Source organism: Protopterus annectens, chromosome 3.part1, assembly GCF_019279795.1.
Source record: "Protopterus annectens isolate FY-2018-M chromosome 3.part1, PAN1.0, whole genome shotgun sequence".
Lineage (NCBI taxonomy): Eukaryota > Metazoa > Chordata > Ceratodontiformes > Protopteridae > Protopterus > Protopterus annectens.
In genome coordinates, this window is record NC_056732.1 from 1,809,046,027 (window position 1) to 1,809,058,656 (window position 12,630).

The 12,630-nt window shown below is 37.9% G+C and overlaps 1 long non-coding RNA gene across 1 annotated transcript in view; it reads left to right on the plus strand.

The window, feature by feature from the left end:
- LOC122798919 overlaps positions 1 to 12,414 on the plus strand; it is a 56,017-nt gene extending 43,603 nt beyond the window's left edge. The window contains exon 4 of the long non-coding RNA XR_006364348.1: positions 12,071 to 12,414. This is a non-coding gene — a long non-coding RNA (uncharacterized LOC122798919). The remainder of the gene's footprint in view (positions 1 to 12,070) is intronic.
- The last annotated feature ends 216 nt before the right edge of the window (positions 12,415 to 12,630 follow it).

Below are 12,630 nucleotides of genomic sequence, written 5' to 3' on the forward strand. Positions count from 1 at the left end.
CTGTTGATTCATCTGAAAGTGAGGTAGAAGAAGAATGGAACTGGAAGAGATGGGATGACCAGAATCTTTTGGGATTGTTTGTATGATTTGTTTGAAGTTTTAAGTAATAATCTTTTTTATCTTTGAATACAAGTATTTTTACTTGGATAAGGAATTGTTTGAATTTCAGTAAGTCTAAGGGTTTTTTTATGTTTTTGCCACTGTTTACATGTTTTATCCCTGATTAGCATTAGTTTTTAGTCGGTTTGGTTACCATGGAGCATGGCTGGTTTTCACTCCTTTTTCTCTGGGGGTGCAAGACAGTCTAATGTTTTTAAAATGTAGTATTAACGTACTATGGTATGTCATCTAGAGGTAGACATTTTAAGTTAGTCCAATTCATACTTTTCAGAATGTTGTTGAATGTCTCTGGGTAAAATTTGTAAGATTCCTAATATGTTTGTAATGATGCTGTTTATGGAAGGAGGGTGCTGTTTGCTGAAGAAAAGCTGGAAGGTGATCACTTACAGTGTTAGAGAGAGTACTGGCTGCAGAAAATTTAGCAGGGTCAAAAACTAGTATCCAGTCTAGGGTAGAACATTCCTTAGTACTGTTATTAAATCTAGTTGGAGAGCTGATAAGTTGAGTGAAGTGAAATAGATTAATATTTACGGTTGGAATTTTAGAACAAAAGTTTAACCAGTTGATATTTACATGATCCAGAATTATGGATTCATTTTTAATAGTGCTAGAAACCCAGGATATAATTTCTTCCAGTATTAGTATATTCCTATAAGGGGGGCTATAAAGGACTATGATATATATATTTTTTATTTATTTATTTTTAGGATGGAGACCAGAATTGCAACACTGGAGAATTCTAGGATGTTATCTTTATATGGGCATATATTGCAGATAGTAGGGAAAAGGAGCACTACACCACCTCCTTTTTTGTGAGGCCTATCAGTTCTTATTGCATTGTAGCCAGGAGGGAGGAATTTTGAACCGTTTTCATTTGGCTTAGCCAGGTCTAGGTGGCAGCAATGACATCAGGTTTATTAAGAGCTATCCAGACATGAAGGTCAGTAGTTTTGTTGTGAATACTTTATAGACTGAAGATTACAATATGTAATGATTTACAAAAATTACTGGAGTTGGATTGTGTTGGAAGGGTGATTGAAGTGGGACCTGGAAAGGAGTGAATGTCATCACAGAGGGGTGGTACTGAAAATAGTGTAGAATGGAGAAATAAATATTGTAGTCAGCTTGAGCTGATAGTGTTGAGAAGAGGAGAGGAGTGTATTAAAAAAAAACAGATTTTTTTTAGGGAGAATTAGCACTTTGGAGAAGAGTAGCAAAGTAAATTTATAGAGACTGGGTGATATTTCTGACTCACATTCACATGGAGTTGATAGGAAGATGATTACAGGTGTAGGATTAGAAAAAATAAGATTGAGTTGAGTAACGAGTGATGTAGAAGAAATAGAAGTAGTGTGGCATGAGATAGGAATAGTGCATGCGAGCTTGACAGAGCCGTTTGGAGAACTAGTTTGAATTGCCAATAGGGAGAGAGAGAGTGAAAGATCTTTTGGATATTATTGGCTAATTTGAAGTAGTGGGTGGAGTTATGGGATTTAAGTTCAGGAGTATTGGGGTGGGTGAGAATTGGGGGTATGGTAGGGGATGATCAAACAGAGTGGGGCAGGACCTGGACTCTAACTGAGACAACTGTCAGGAAAAATCAGTAAGGTACTAAATCCTCTTGTTATGCTGCCATGTAGGTTCCCATACTAGGCTGATTAACTGGGAAATGAAGCTGCTCAAAGCAGAATATAGGATGTAAATCCTCTGACTAAAGCAGACATAAAATGGAAAGTGAGGGGATAATAAATTAGATGGTAGAGTGTTTAAACAAAATAAAAATGCCAAAAGACCAGACCAACAAGGGAACTATGTAGCTAGAAATAGATAAATGTTGGTAAACAACAGAAAGAGTTAAAAGTGACAAGGTAGTACCTATATAATCAGAAAAATAAACATGGTGGAGATGATACAGAAATGGCTTAAGGGTACAACTAGGGAGAATTGCTAAAAGCTAAAAACAAATAAAGAGCAAGAGTCCAAACTAACTATCTGCTATAGCTAAAAACATATGGTACTAAAAATAAAAAACGTTAAGAGACAGGAACATACTAGAACACTAGAGCAGTGTGGGAATGGGGGGTACAAGAACATCTCTGTTATGTGCTGCAGGTGGCCATAGGAGAGAAAAGTTTTGTAAAACTCAGTTAAAACTGCACACACATTAATAAAGCAATGGGTAGGAGCAGCCAAGGTTTAGCTGAAATTGCAGCTGCCGCAAAACTTGATATCTCACAGTCGGGAGGCTTGAGGGGTGCAGAGTGTTAACAGGCTTGACACATTAATATAGCAATGGATAGGAGCAGCCAAGGTTTAGGTGAAATTGTAGTAGCTGCAAGAACTGATATTGCACAGTTGGGAGGCTTGAGGGGTGCAGAGTGTTAACAGGCTTGACACATTACTATAGCAATGGGCAAGAGCAGCCAAGGTTTAGGTGAAACTGTATTAGCTGCAAGAATTGATATTGCACAGTTGGGAGGCTTGAGGGGTGCAGAGTGTTAACAGGCTTGATACATTAATATAGCAATGAGTAGGAGCAGCCAAGGTTTAGCTGAAGTTGCAATGTCCATAAATCTTGATATCACACAGTCGGGAGGCTTGCAGGCTGCAGAGTGTTGACAAGTTTGACACATTAATATAGCAATGGGTAGGAGCATACAAGGTTTAGATGAAATTGCAGTAGCTGCAAGAATTGATATTGCACAGTAGGGAGGCTTGCGGGGTGCAGAGTGTTAACAAGCTTGACACATTAATATAGCAATGGATAGGAGCATACAAGGTTTGAAAATGCAGTAGCTGCAACACTTGATATTGCACAGTCAGGAGGCTTGTCGGATGCAGAGTGTTAATGGGCTCGACACCTTTTGTTAATGCAAAATTAGACAATGACAGTAGGAATCCCTATGACAGATGCTTGCACATCACCAGAACGTGTTATGGGCACCCTAAACAATGAATGGGATTGTGAAATCCTATTTAACTCATATTCATGCAAGAATGTATGTACACACACACAGAAGTCCACAAACACTGGTATTATTAAAACATGTCTAACTCCTCAAAAGACATTCTGAAGAATCTGTAATGTTGGTATTTGTTACCCATTAGTTAGTTAAACAGGCTATATCTTGAACTAAAGCACTTTCAGTGGTTAAAGTAAATAAAAAGAACTCAAGAACTCTTTTACCCCAATTCTCTGATTATTTTGTTTGCTCTTATGTTCCAGTAACAGGTGCACTAGAATAAATTCCTCACACCATTAATATTTTGAGTCATGGATAAAGATAGTGAAGAATGTAATCACCTTATATTACTTTTATTTCTGTCAGATTTGCTTAGTGACACACACTGACAGTCATCTAGGGTGCACGATCAGTGACAAAGTCTAAGTCCCTGTGTAGGAATTTTCTTTGTTCTTCCATAGGATGACAACTAGCATTACCTTCTGCTGATCAATAACCAGCAATGCTGCTCTGTGTCAGCCATCATGCAACAGATCAGTACATAAATAGTTACTTGTGTTTATATGTTACTCGTGGTTATGTGAAGGTTGTTTTTATCAAGATTTGGACAAGATTAGATGTTGGAAATGGGAGAATAGGAAGGAGATGAAAATGGGAAGTAAGCAGGGGGTAGAATACCAGGTGAGTACCCCAGGAATGACCAGGATGGAGGTGAGATAGGGGGTGCTTTCACTTTGTCCCAGAAAAGGGACAATTGTGCCTGGTGGGTTTACCAGGTTAACAAATGCATAAAGTAAAAATAAAAATAGCACTGTTATTCTACAGACTGGGTATCCATAAATAAATACTTACTGACTAAAGCATGCAACTTATGTCAAAGATACTGTATCAGATACGGCAAAGGGTGTAAGTCAAACAGTTACAGATGTCAGTCTGTCACCCAGACACCTACACTGAACTGCACACTAAGAAAAATGATCAAAGCAGATTGTAAAAACTGGTTCCAAATGTTACATTACTTAATGTATGCAGTCTGAGTGAAGTCCTGTGCCTCAAATACTTTTTGTACATTTGAACTTTTATACATTGGGCATCTAAGAAGATTGCTTGACATTGTTGTGGTAATTGGGGAAGAAGAGAAAACACCATTTGAAAATTTAATAGACACTTCATTACTTTACAGTTTAGATTTCAGCTTGTCATGTCTATAGTAAAGGATCAGGTGTACAAAAGTCAGTGGATGCAACAATGTGTTTATAATACAGAAATAGCCAATGACATGGCTGTGGTATATTGAAGGTTTACCCACAGTTGTTTTGGTTTAATCATGAACAAAGCCAACTGTGGGTAAATCTTCAATATACCACACCATGGAGTCAGTTATTGCTATTATGCAATGACATTATTTAAGAAAAAAATTGCTTACTTTTCTTAAATAATATCTTTGTATGATGGCTCTGTGGTGTTCTTCCACTTTCCTTGGATATCCCGCTGCTTTTTCTGATGTACCGTGCATGTGTGTGAGACTTTTGCTCCCACTCTTCTACAATACATCAGTGCTGAGTGACGGGTACTATGTATAAGACACAACAGAGAAAGGAAAATCTCTGTTGCTTTTTTTCTTTTTTTTGTCTTTGCTTTTAATTAAGGAAAAGATACTGGGAGAGTTTAAAGGTATGTGAGAGATGGAACATACAACATAAAATGATAATCAGGTATGTTTATCTAGTTTTGCATAATAAACCTGATTATCCTTTTATTTTTGTCTGCCTCTTCTCTCTCTTGTTGGTTTCAAGTCACCTGTTTTGTAAGTTTATTATTTTTTTAAATGAAAGAAAAGTGAAATTTTTATGGCATATATTTCTCCATTGGTATATGTTCATATTTACAATGGGTACACTGGTTGGGTTGACCAATCAGTGTGCTACTTTTTGAACGTTAGGTGTAGTCATTGTATAATGCAAATTGCCCAATTTAGAGAATTTAATCAAGAATTTATTTGTTAATTGGTAAGGGACATTTGAAGTGGCTGAAAGAATAAATGCAATGGACCACAATTAGATAGCCAGGAAAGAGAGAGAGAGCAAATCTATCACATTAGGTTCATGGGTTCATAGGTTCAGAGTTTACTGCAGACATGGCAACAAACAGAAAAAAAATCTTAGTCAGATTTCAAGCTGAAAATTATTCAGGAAGGATGAGACAGTACCTTTCTGATGATCAGTTAGTAGAATTTGTCAAGAGTACAAAAGCAGGAAGTAAGTGAATGTTCCTTAAGAAATAAAATAATGTTTGTAGAAAATAATGGTAGAACTAAACTGACAGAACACAGTACAGACAACACCTGGAGTGAAGGTAAGGCTGATACCTTACAGATTCAAAAAAATGGTAACTCAGGAAGCTCAAATGATGCTCAAGCTAGGAGTGATTAAAGAGTCAGAAAGTGACAGGAGCAGCCAAATAGATCCAGTTCCTAAGTTTGATAGTTAATGCATGCACACAGTTGATGAGCTTATAGAAAACCTAGGAAAGGACATATACTTGGCAACACTGAACTGAAGGCATGAAGATACCAGCAAATGAGACATTCTCATCTGAAAAAAAAACAGCCTTTGTAATTCAGGACAGCTTGTTTTGTTACACAACAGTGACATCTGCCCTACATGGAGCTTCGGTCACCTTTCAGAACCTGATGAATGAAATTCTAAAACCTTACTCAAGATATGCTGTAGCACATCTGGAAGACATGGTTATTCATTCAGAAGACTGGAAGGCTCATTATGGAAAATGCAGGGGTTATTAGAATCCATTAGTCAGGCAGGCTTGACTGCAGATATAAGAAATTCATTTCAGTATAACGGTATCCAGGCAAAATGGATACCTTATAGGAAAAGGAATATAAGAGCACAAGTAGAAAATGTACAGGCCATGAAGAACTGGCCTGTGCCTGGTAACAAAAAACAGGTAAATGCCTTCTAATGGACTAGCTTGGCATTCATTCTTTGATCATTACCAGTCTGTTGACAGATCTCACATGTGAGAAAGCTCCTGTTAAGGTGCAGAGGAATTTTGAGCCGAACAGAGCATCTCATGAACTAAAAAGGATCCTATGTTATGAAGATATATATATATATATATATATATATATATATATATATATATATATATACTTGTACATCAATTGTAGATTTTAGGGATATTGCTCTCCAATGCCATTCAAGGTGAGGAGCATGATGAGTACTATATCAGCAGAAACTGAGCAATGCAGAAAAGGAGATATTCCTCCATTGAAGGGGAGTATTTAACAATCAATTATAACTTTTCTTCTACTTAATATTTACTGGGTAGACATTTCTACCTGGTAACTGCCCCTGCCCCAGTACAATGACTGAGAAGGCAGACTAAAGACAATATGACATTGGGCGAAGGGACACTCTTCCTCTATCCCTTTCATTATACAGTAACTCTTTTTTTGTCTTTGTGACCTGGAAGGATTTGTGGTTTTATATGTGATGCCTCCAGTATTTCCTTGACTATTACATTACATGTTACTTTGTCTTCTTAATGATCCATACCTTTAACCATTACATTTATTGTGCCATCATGCACAACACTGTAGCTGAAAAGAAGTCATTGCTGTACTTTACCCTCCTTAGACACAGTAAACACATAACTAATATTACTAACAATTCACTAATTTAGGTTAAAACAGTGTATTGTACTTTTGCACAGGTCAGATTTTTCTGTTCTGTTTTCCTAATTTATTATCATTGGCAGATGCCAATATATAGAGCATTCTGATCAGTTAATATCAAAATAAATTAAGGTTTAATAAGCTCTTCTCAAATGTCATTTGATTGCCTTCTTCTAACAATTTATTTTATTTATTTTATTTTACATTTGTTGACCGGGCTGGTCCAACTGGATATATGTCCATTTTCAGTGGAGGCCTGGGGAGAAAAGCTCCACACATCAGAATAGTATTACACAAACACAGGTACAATAACAAGTTTAGAAAAATTATAACAGTACATTACATATTAGCTTGTGAGCAAGGAAAAAAATACATTCCTAGTTACAAAAAATACATTCCTAGTTACATAAGTATGGATATACGTCAGAAAATATATAAAGGTAAGTGAAACAGGGCACTTTTAAACTAAAAGGATTACACACACATTATTGTTAGTAAAATATTAATGAGACTGGGTGAGTGAGAGGATTAGTATCTGGAGACAAGGGAGGTAGTTAGTCTGGCTTTGCACAGGGGCATAGCCAGTGTGATTTAAGGTATGGTTTGAGTTTGGTTTTAAATAGGGTAATTGTGGGTAGGGAGGTTAGGTCGTTAGGGAGGGTGTTCCAGGTTTTACTCACTGTATTAGAGAATAGTAAGTCTCTGGCTAGATTGTTGGTTTTACTTATCTTTACAAATAATTTATTTGAAGACCGCAGGGTCTTTAGGTTATTGTAGGGGGTGATTAGGTTAGTGGGTATTGGAGTATTTGTAGGTTGATACAGAATCTTATGGGCAATAGTTAGTTGGTTCAATAGAATAAGATTTGACAACTCTAACCATCCGAGTTGGTTAAGATTATTGCATTGATGGGTTCTATAGGTAGACCCAGTAGTAAATCTGGCAATATTATTCTAGGAAATAGCCAGCTTGTTGAGATTGCTTTTACATAGTTTAGTATAGATAGGGAATGCATATAGTAGGGTTGAGATTAAGTGGGTGCAGGCAATGGTGGCCCTGGCTAGTGGAGTCAGAAATGGTTTGATCCTGTAGAGGGAACCTAGTTTCTTGTTTACTGTTTTTATAGTGTTGTTAATATGGGGCTCAAAGGTACGGTTGTTGTCAATTAGTACTCCAAGTAGTTTTGTGGTAGAATCAGGAGATATAATTGTACCATTGCTAGATGTGACAGTGAAGTTCAGTGGGGAGGCTGTGCGGGTGGGAGCGAATAGAAGCATTTTTGTTTTGTTTGGGTTCAGGATGAGACATCGGTGAATAAGCCAATTCTCTACTCTACTAAGCACATCTTGGGTTAGGGACTGAAGTTGTGATGGTGAAGAGGCTGAGCATATTAATGTGGAATCATCCGCATATTGGATACAGGTAGCTTGTGGTAATACAGGTCATTAGTAAAAATAAAAAAGAGGAGAGGACCCAATATGGAGCCTTGAGGGACACCAAGGGCAACTGGGAGGTGGGAAGACAAGTTATTCTCCCATAATACAGCCTGTTGCCTGTTATTTAAATAGGATTGGAACCACTGTATAGCAAGTGGATCCAGTGAGAAGTTTCTAAGTATGTTTATGAGTAGCAGGAGATTGACCATATCGAAGGCTTTTGACAGATCAATGAAGAGGGCTTTGGATAGAGTGTCATTATTACGATTTTTATTAATGCAGTCGGTGAAGGATAAGAGAGCAGAGGTACTGCTATGAAATAGTTTGAAGCCATGTTGGCAGGTAGCTAGTAGGTTGTTTTCTAGTAGGTGGTTTAATAGTTGCTTAATTTTTGCCAGTGGGGATAATATGACTATAGGCCTATAGTTAGAAAAATCTTTTGAATTACCACCTTTATGCAGGGGGATGATATGTGAGATTTTCCAGATTAATGGAATAGTTCCTTCAGAAATAGTTCTGTTAATGAGGATGTATATGGGGTAGGCTATAGCTTTAGTGGCTTTTTGCAGGTATTCTGCAGGTAGTTGATCTGCAGAGAGGGTGGTGGGTTTAAGTTCCTGAATAAGGGTGCAGACAAAGGATGTAGGAACAGATTGGAACTGAAATAGTGGAGGGCTGTTAGGGATATCAGTGGAAGAAGATGTAGTGCTCGGGGATAGTTCATTGGCCAAAGATTGAATGGTGTCTGTGAAAAAAGTGTTAAAAGCGTTGGCAATTTGGATAGGGCTGTTGAGATTAGAGCCTGTGGGGGTGGGTGTAATAGAGCGACCTGGGTGTAAAAGTTTATTGATACCAGACCAGAATTTTTGAGGTTTATTTTGGTGGGTTTGTTGGAGGTGACAGTAAAAGTTATTTTTTTCAGTCAATATGGCTTTTTTAGTTTAATTTCTTAATTGTCTAAACTTTAGTTGATCTGATGGACTTTTGGTTGTGCGCCACCTAGCCCAGAGTTTGTTTCTATGGCGGATATTTTGTTCAGTAGTTTTGGAGAGCCATGGGGCTGGTTTAGACCTGCTTCTTATTATTCGTGTTGAGGCATGGTAGTCTAGGATGGTTAAAAATTTAGAATTAAAGTAGTTAGTGGCATCTTCTAATGGTATGTGTTTCAGGAGTGACCAGTTGCAGGCTAAGAGTTCGTTTTGAAAGCTGTCGGGGTTAAAATTTTTGTTAGACCTTGTTTTTTTATAAATGGTTGGATTTGGGATGTCACTCTTATACCTGATTAAGAAGGTGAGTGAGTGATCACATATCTTCAGTGAGGGTACGTACTTTGTAATATTGGTGATGACTATTTGTGAGGATCCAATCTAGGGTGCTGTGATTGTTATGTTTATTGGTTCTAGTTGGGGCTGTAATAGTTTGTGTAAAACCATGTAGGTTGATATGGGCAGAAGGCTGTTGAGATGTACAACCCCTCCAGTTTATATTAAAGTCGCCAAGAATTATGGTTTCTTGAGGGTAGGTGGTGGATAGCCAACTTAGGATGGCCTCTAAGGTGTTGATATTATTGCCTGGGGGAAGGTAGACACAGATTATATAGATGGATTTACATTTGTTGAATTGAATTTTGGAGATAAGAATTTCTGTGTTGCTAGTTAAAGGAGGTTTAGAGTCTATGGAGGTGACTTGTAATTCAGATTTATATAAAATAGCTACACCTCCACCTTTTTTAGAATTGCGGTCAAGTCTCAGGATACTGTAACCTGGGAGGATAACAGTAGTATCTTGTATTGTTGGCTTGAGCCATGTTTCAGAGAGACAGAGGATGTCAAATGAATGTACATCCATGAGGGCGTGTCGGTGGGCAACTTTATTATTTATGCTTTGAATATTTAGATGGGCTATCAGGAGATAGTTAGGGGATCTGTTAAGCAGATGTGCATAAATAGAGGTTGGGGTGTTAGGCTTTGTGGTAGTGGTAGAATTTGGGCCGGGGTTTGGGTGTATGTTACCATCAATTAGGGAGTGGACTTGTATTACCAGAGTGAGAAGTAGGCCTTTACATATTAAGTTCTGGGGTTTTCTAGCTTTAGGGGGTGAGTGAGTCTATGAAATATGGCTGATAAATACTTAGGTAGATAGGATGTGTGATTATGGCTATGAGGGGTGAAAAGTGTTGGTGTGGAGGTTTGGTTAATGGGGTTATGAAAGTGTAGGTAGTTAAGGTGATCATAGAAAGTAAGTAGGTATGGTATAGCTAAAATAGGTAGAAGTGATAGTAGGAGTAAGGGTTTCAAGTATGTAAGGGTAGTGTTAGGTGACATTGTAGACATAATGTGTGTAGGTTAGTATACAGGGAGAAGTGCAGTTAGTCTAGTAAGATAATAACTAGTAGAAAGTGGGTTGTAGCACTTTAAGGGGTTGGACAATGTAATTGGTTGTATGGATAGAGGGTGTGGTTATTGTGTATAAATGTAGATGTACCGGAGCAGGTGGAAATTGGGGGCAGGGTAGGGGAGCGGAGTGAGCCTGCAGGGTGAGCGGAGCGGGTAGAGCCACAGTAGGAGTGAGCCCTAGGAGAACACTCAACTGAGAGCTGATTGTTAAGGTAAGTGAAGGTGGAGAAGGTGGGAGATGAGAGTCTTAATAGTGGGGATAGAGAGAGGGTAGCTAACTGATACAGAGTAAGAAGGTAGAGGGATATAGTGGGACTATAACTCTACAAGCTAGAAATACTGTATTCTTGCGAGTTGTGTTGTAAGACAGAATGATAGATCTAGGAGAAGGCTGCCATCTAGTGGCCAAAAGCTGTATAGCTACTATAGTTTCTTTTTGGAAGGTAGTAGGGCTTAAAATTTGTGGAGGAGAGAAGGATATAATGTATTTACAAGGGTATAGGAGGGGAGGTAGGCTAAGAAGAAGAAAAATGAAAGTTATGACTGCTGGCCACCCTAGCCGTGGACCTACAGTAATTTATACAATGTTGCTTCCACAGATGCAAGTTATATAACACGTACTTTCTTCACTTGTATTGTCCTTGAGGGGCTGTTGCTCAGGGCGGGAGAAGATTCAATTCCTTAGTTTAGGGTAAAGACGGCAATTATAAGATGGTTTAAGGTTGCTGGCCAATAAGACAGGGCAGTTCCACAGCTTTAGTGCCGTAGGAGCAGGTAGGGCAACTGGTTGTATAAAGGGAGAGAGAAACAGACAGGTAAAATAAGTAGGGTGTTAAGCACAGTTATTTGGTAGCTTCACATATAAGATAATGCACATACTAGTACAAACACAAGGTATAATTGGTCACTATCCTTCAACTATTAAGGTTCAAATGAGAGATGATGGGTTGGATAGATGCATTTACATAGGGAACAGATTTCAGATACAACTAGCAATTCTATAAAGCCATAACACTAGGATTCCAAAAACTTGGCCAGAACTGTTGGTATGCATGAGTGTTAGCTGCAGTTAGTATGCAGGTGTGCAGCATGAGTGTAGGCGAAGCGAGGCTCTACTTAAGCATGGGACATTCTATCCAGGAAGACATTTGTAACATTTGCAGAGTCAAAGTAGTTAAACAAACACATCTAGGAACATTACCATTTACATTAGTTTAAAGTTAGAATTCCTCATATATGGAGGCAGAATCATTAAAATGCTGTGTTAATATTGCATTTCTGTTATGATTAAGGAACAATACAGAGTCCCACAGTTGTGTTATAATAGTAAAAGTCCAAATGCACTCTAATGTGAAGGATAAAGGTTAGACAGTAAATGCGTTTGTCGTGTTTATCCTTCCAGTCAATAAAACAAGAAAATAATCAAGAGATGATTGGTTTTAATTGTTACTATCTTTTTAGCTTTATAGTGAATGCTTCTACTCTGCTATCGCAACCAAAAATTGCATTGACGTTTGATGGAAGACTGCAAGAAAACAACTAAGCCTGCTGCTGTGTTCTCCTGCTACACTGTAACATTACTGTAACAGTTTTTCTGCAACTTACTATGGCTATAATAACTGCACAAATTTCAAAATAATATATGCAATTAAGCATGTAGTTGAGATGATTCCTCATGGCTGTTGTGTTTTTACCATATTTCAAACTGTTCTGAGAAAGTTGGTTAAACTGCAAACTTATCTCGGATACAGACACTTTTTCCAGAACAGAAGTGCTTGCTAAGAAGAATAAATACTTGAGTTTTGCCAAAGCCATGTAGTTGTTTTCTCTTTTGTCTACTAACCTCTGAGATGATTATGTAATACAACATGAAGTACGGGTGAAGGGTATGTGGTAGACTCACTGTCTGCATAAAACATGATTTCTTTGCAGAAGCCACCTTGTGATTCCATAATTATAACTGCCAATTCACAAATCTTTCTGCATGTCTTTGTCACACTCCTAAGTTGCCTTACTGCAGA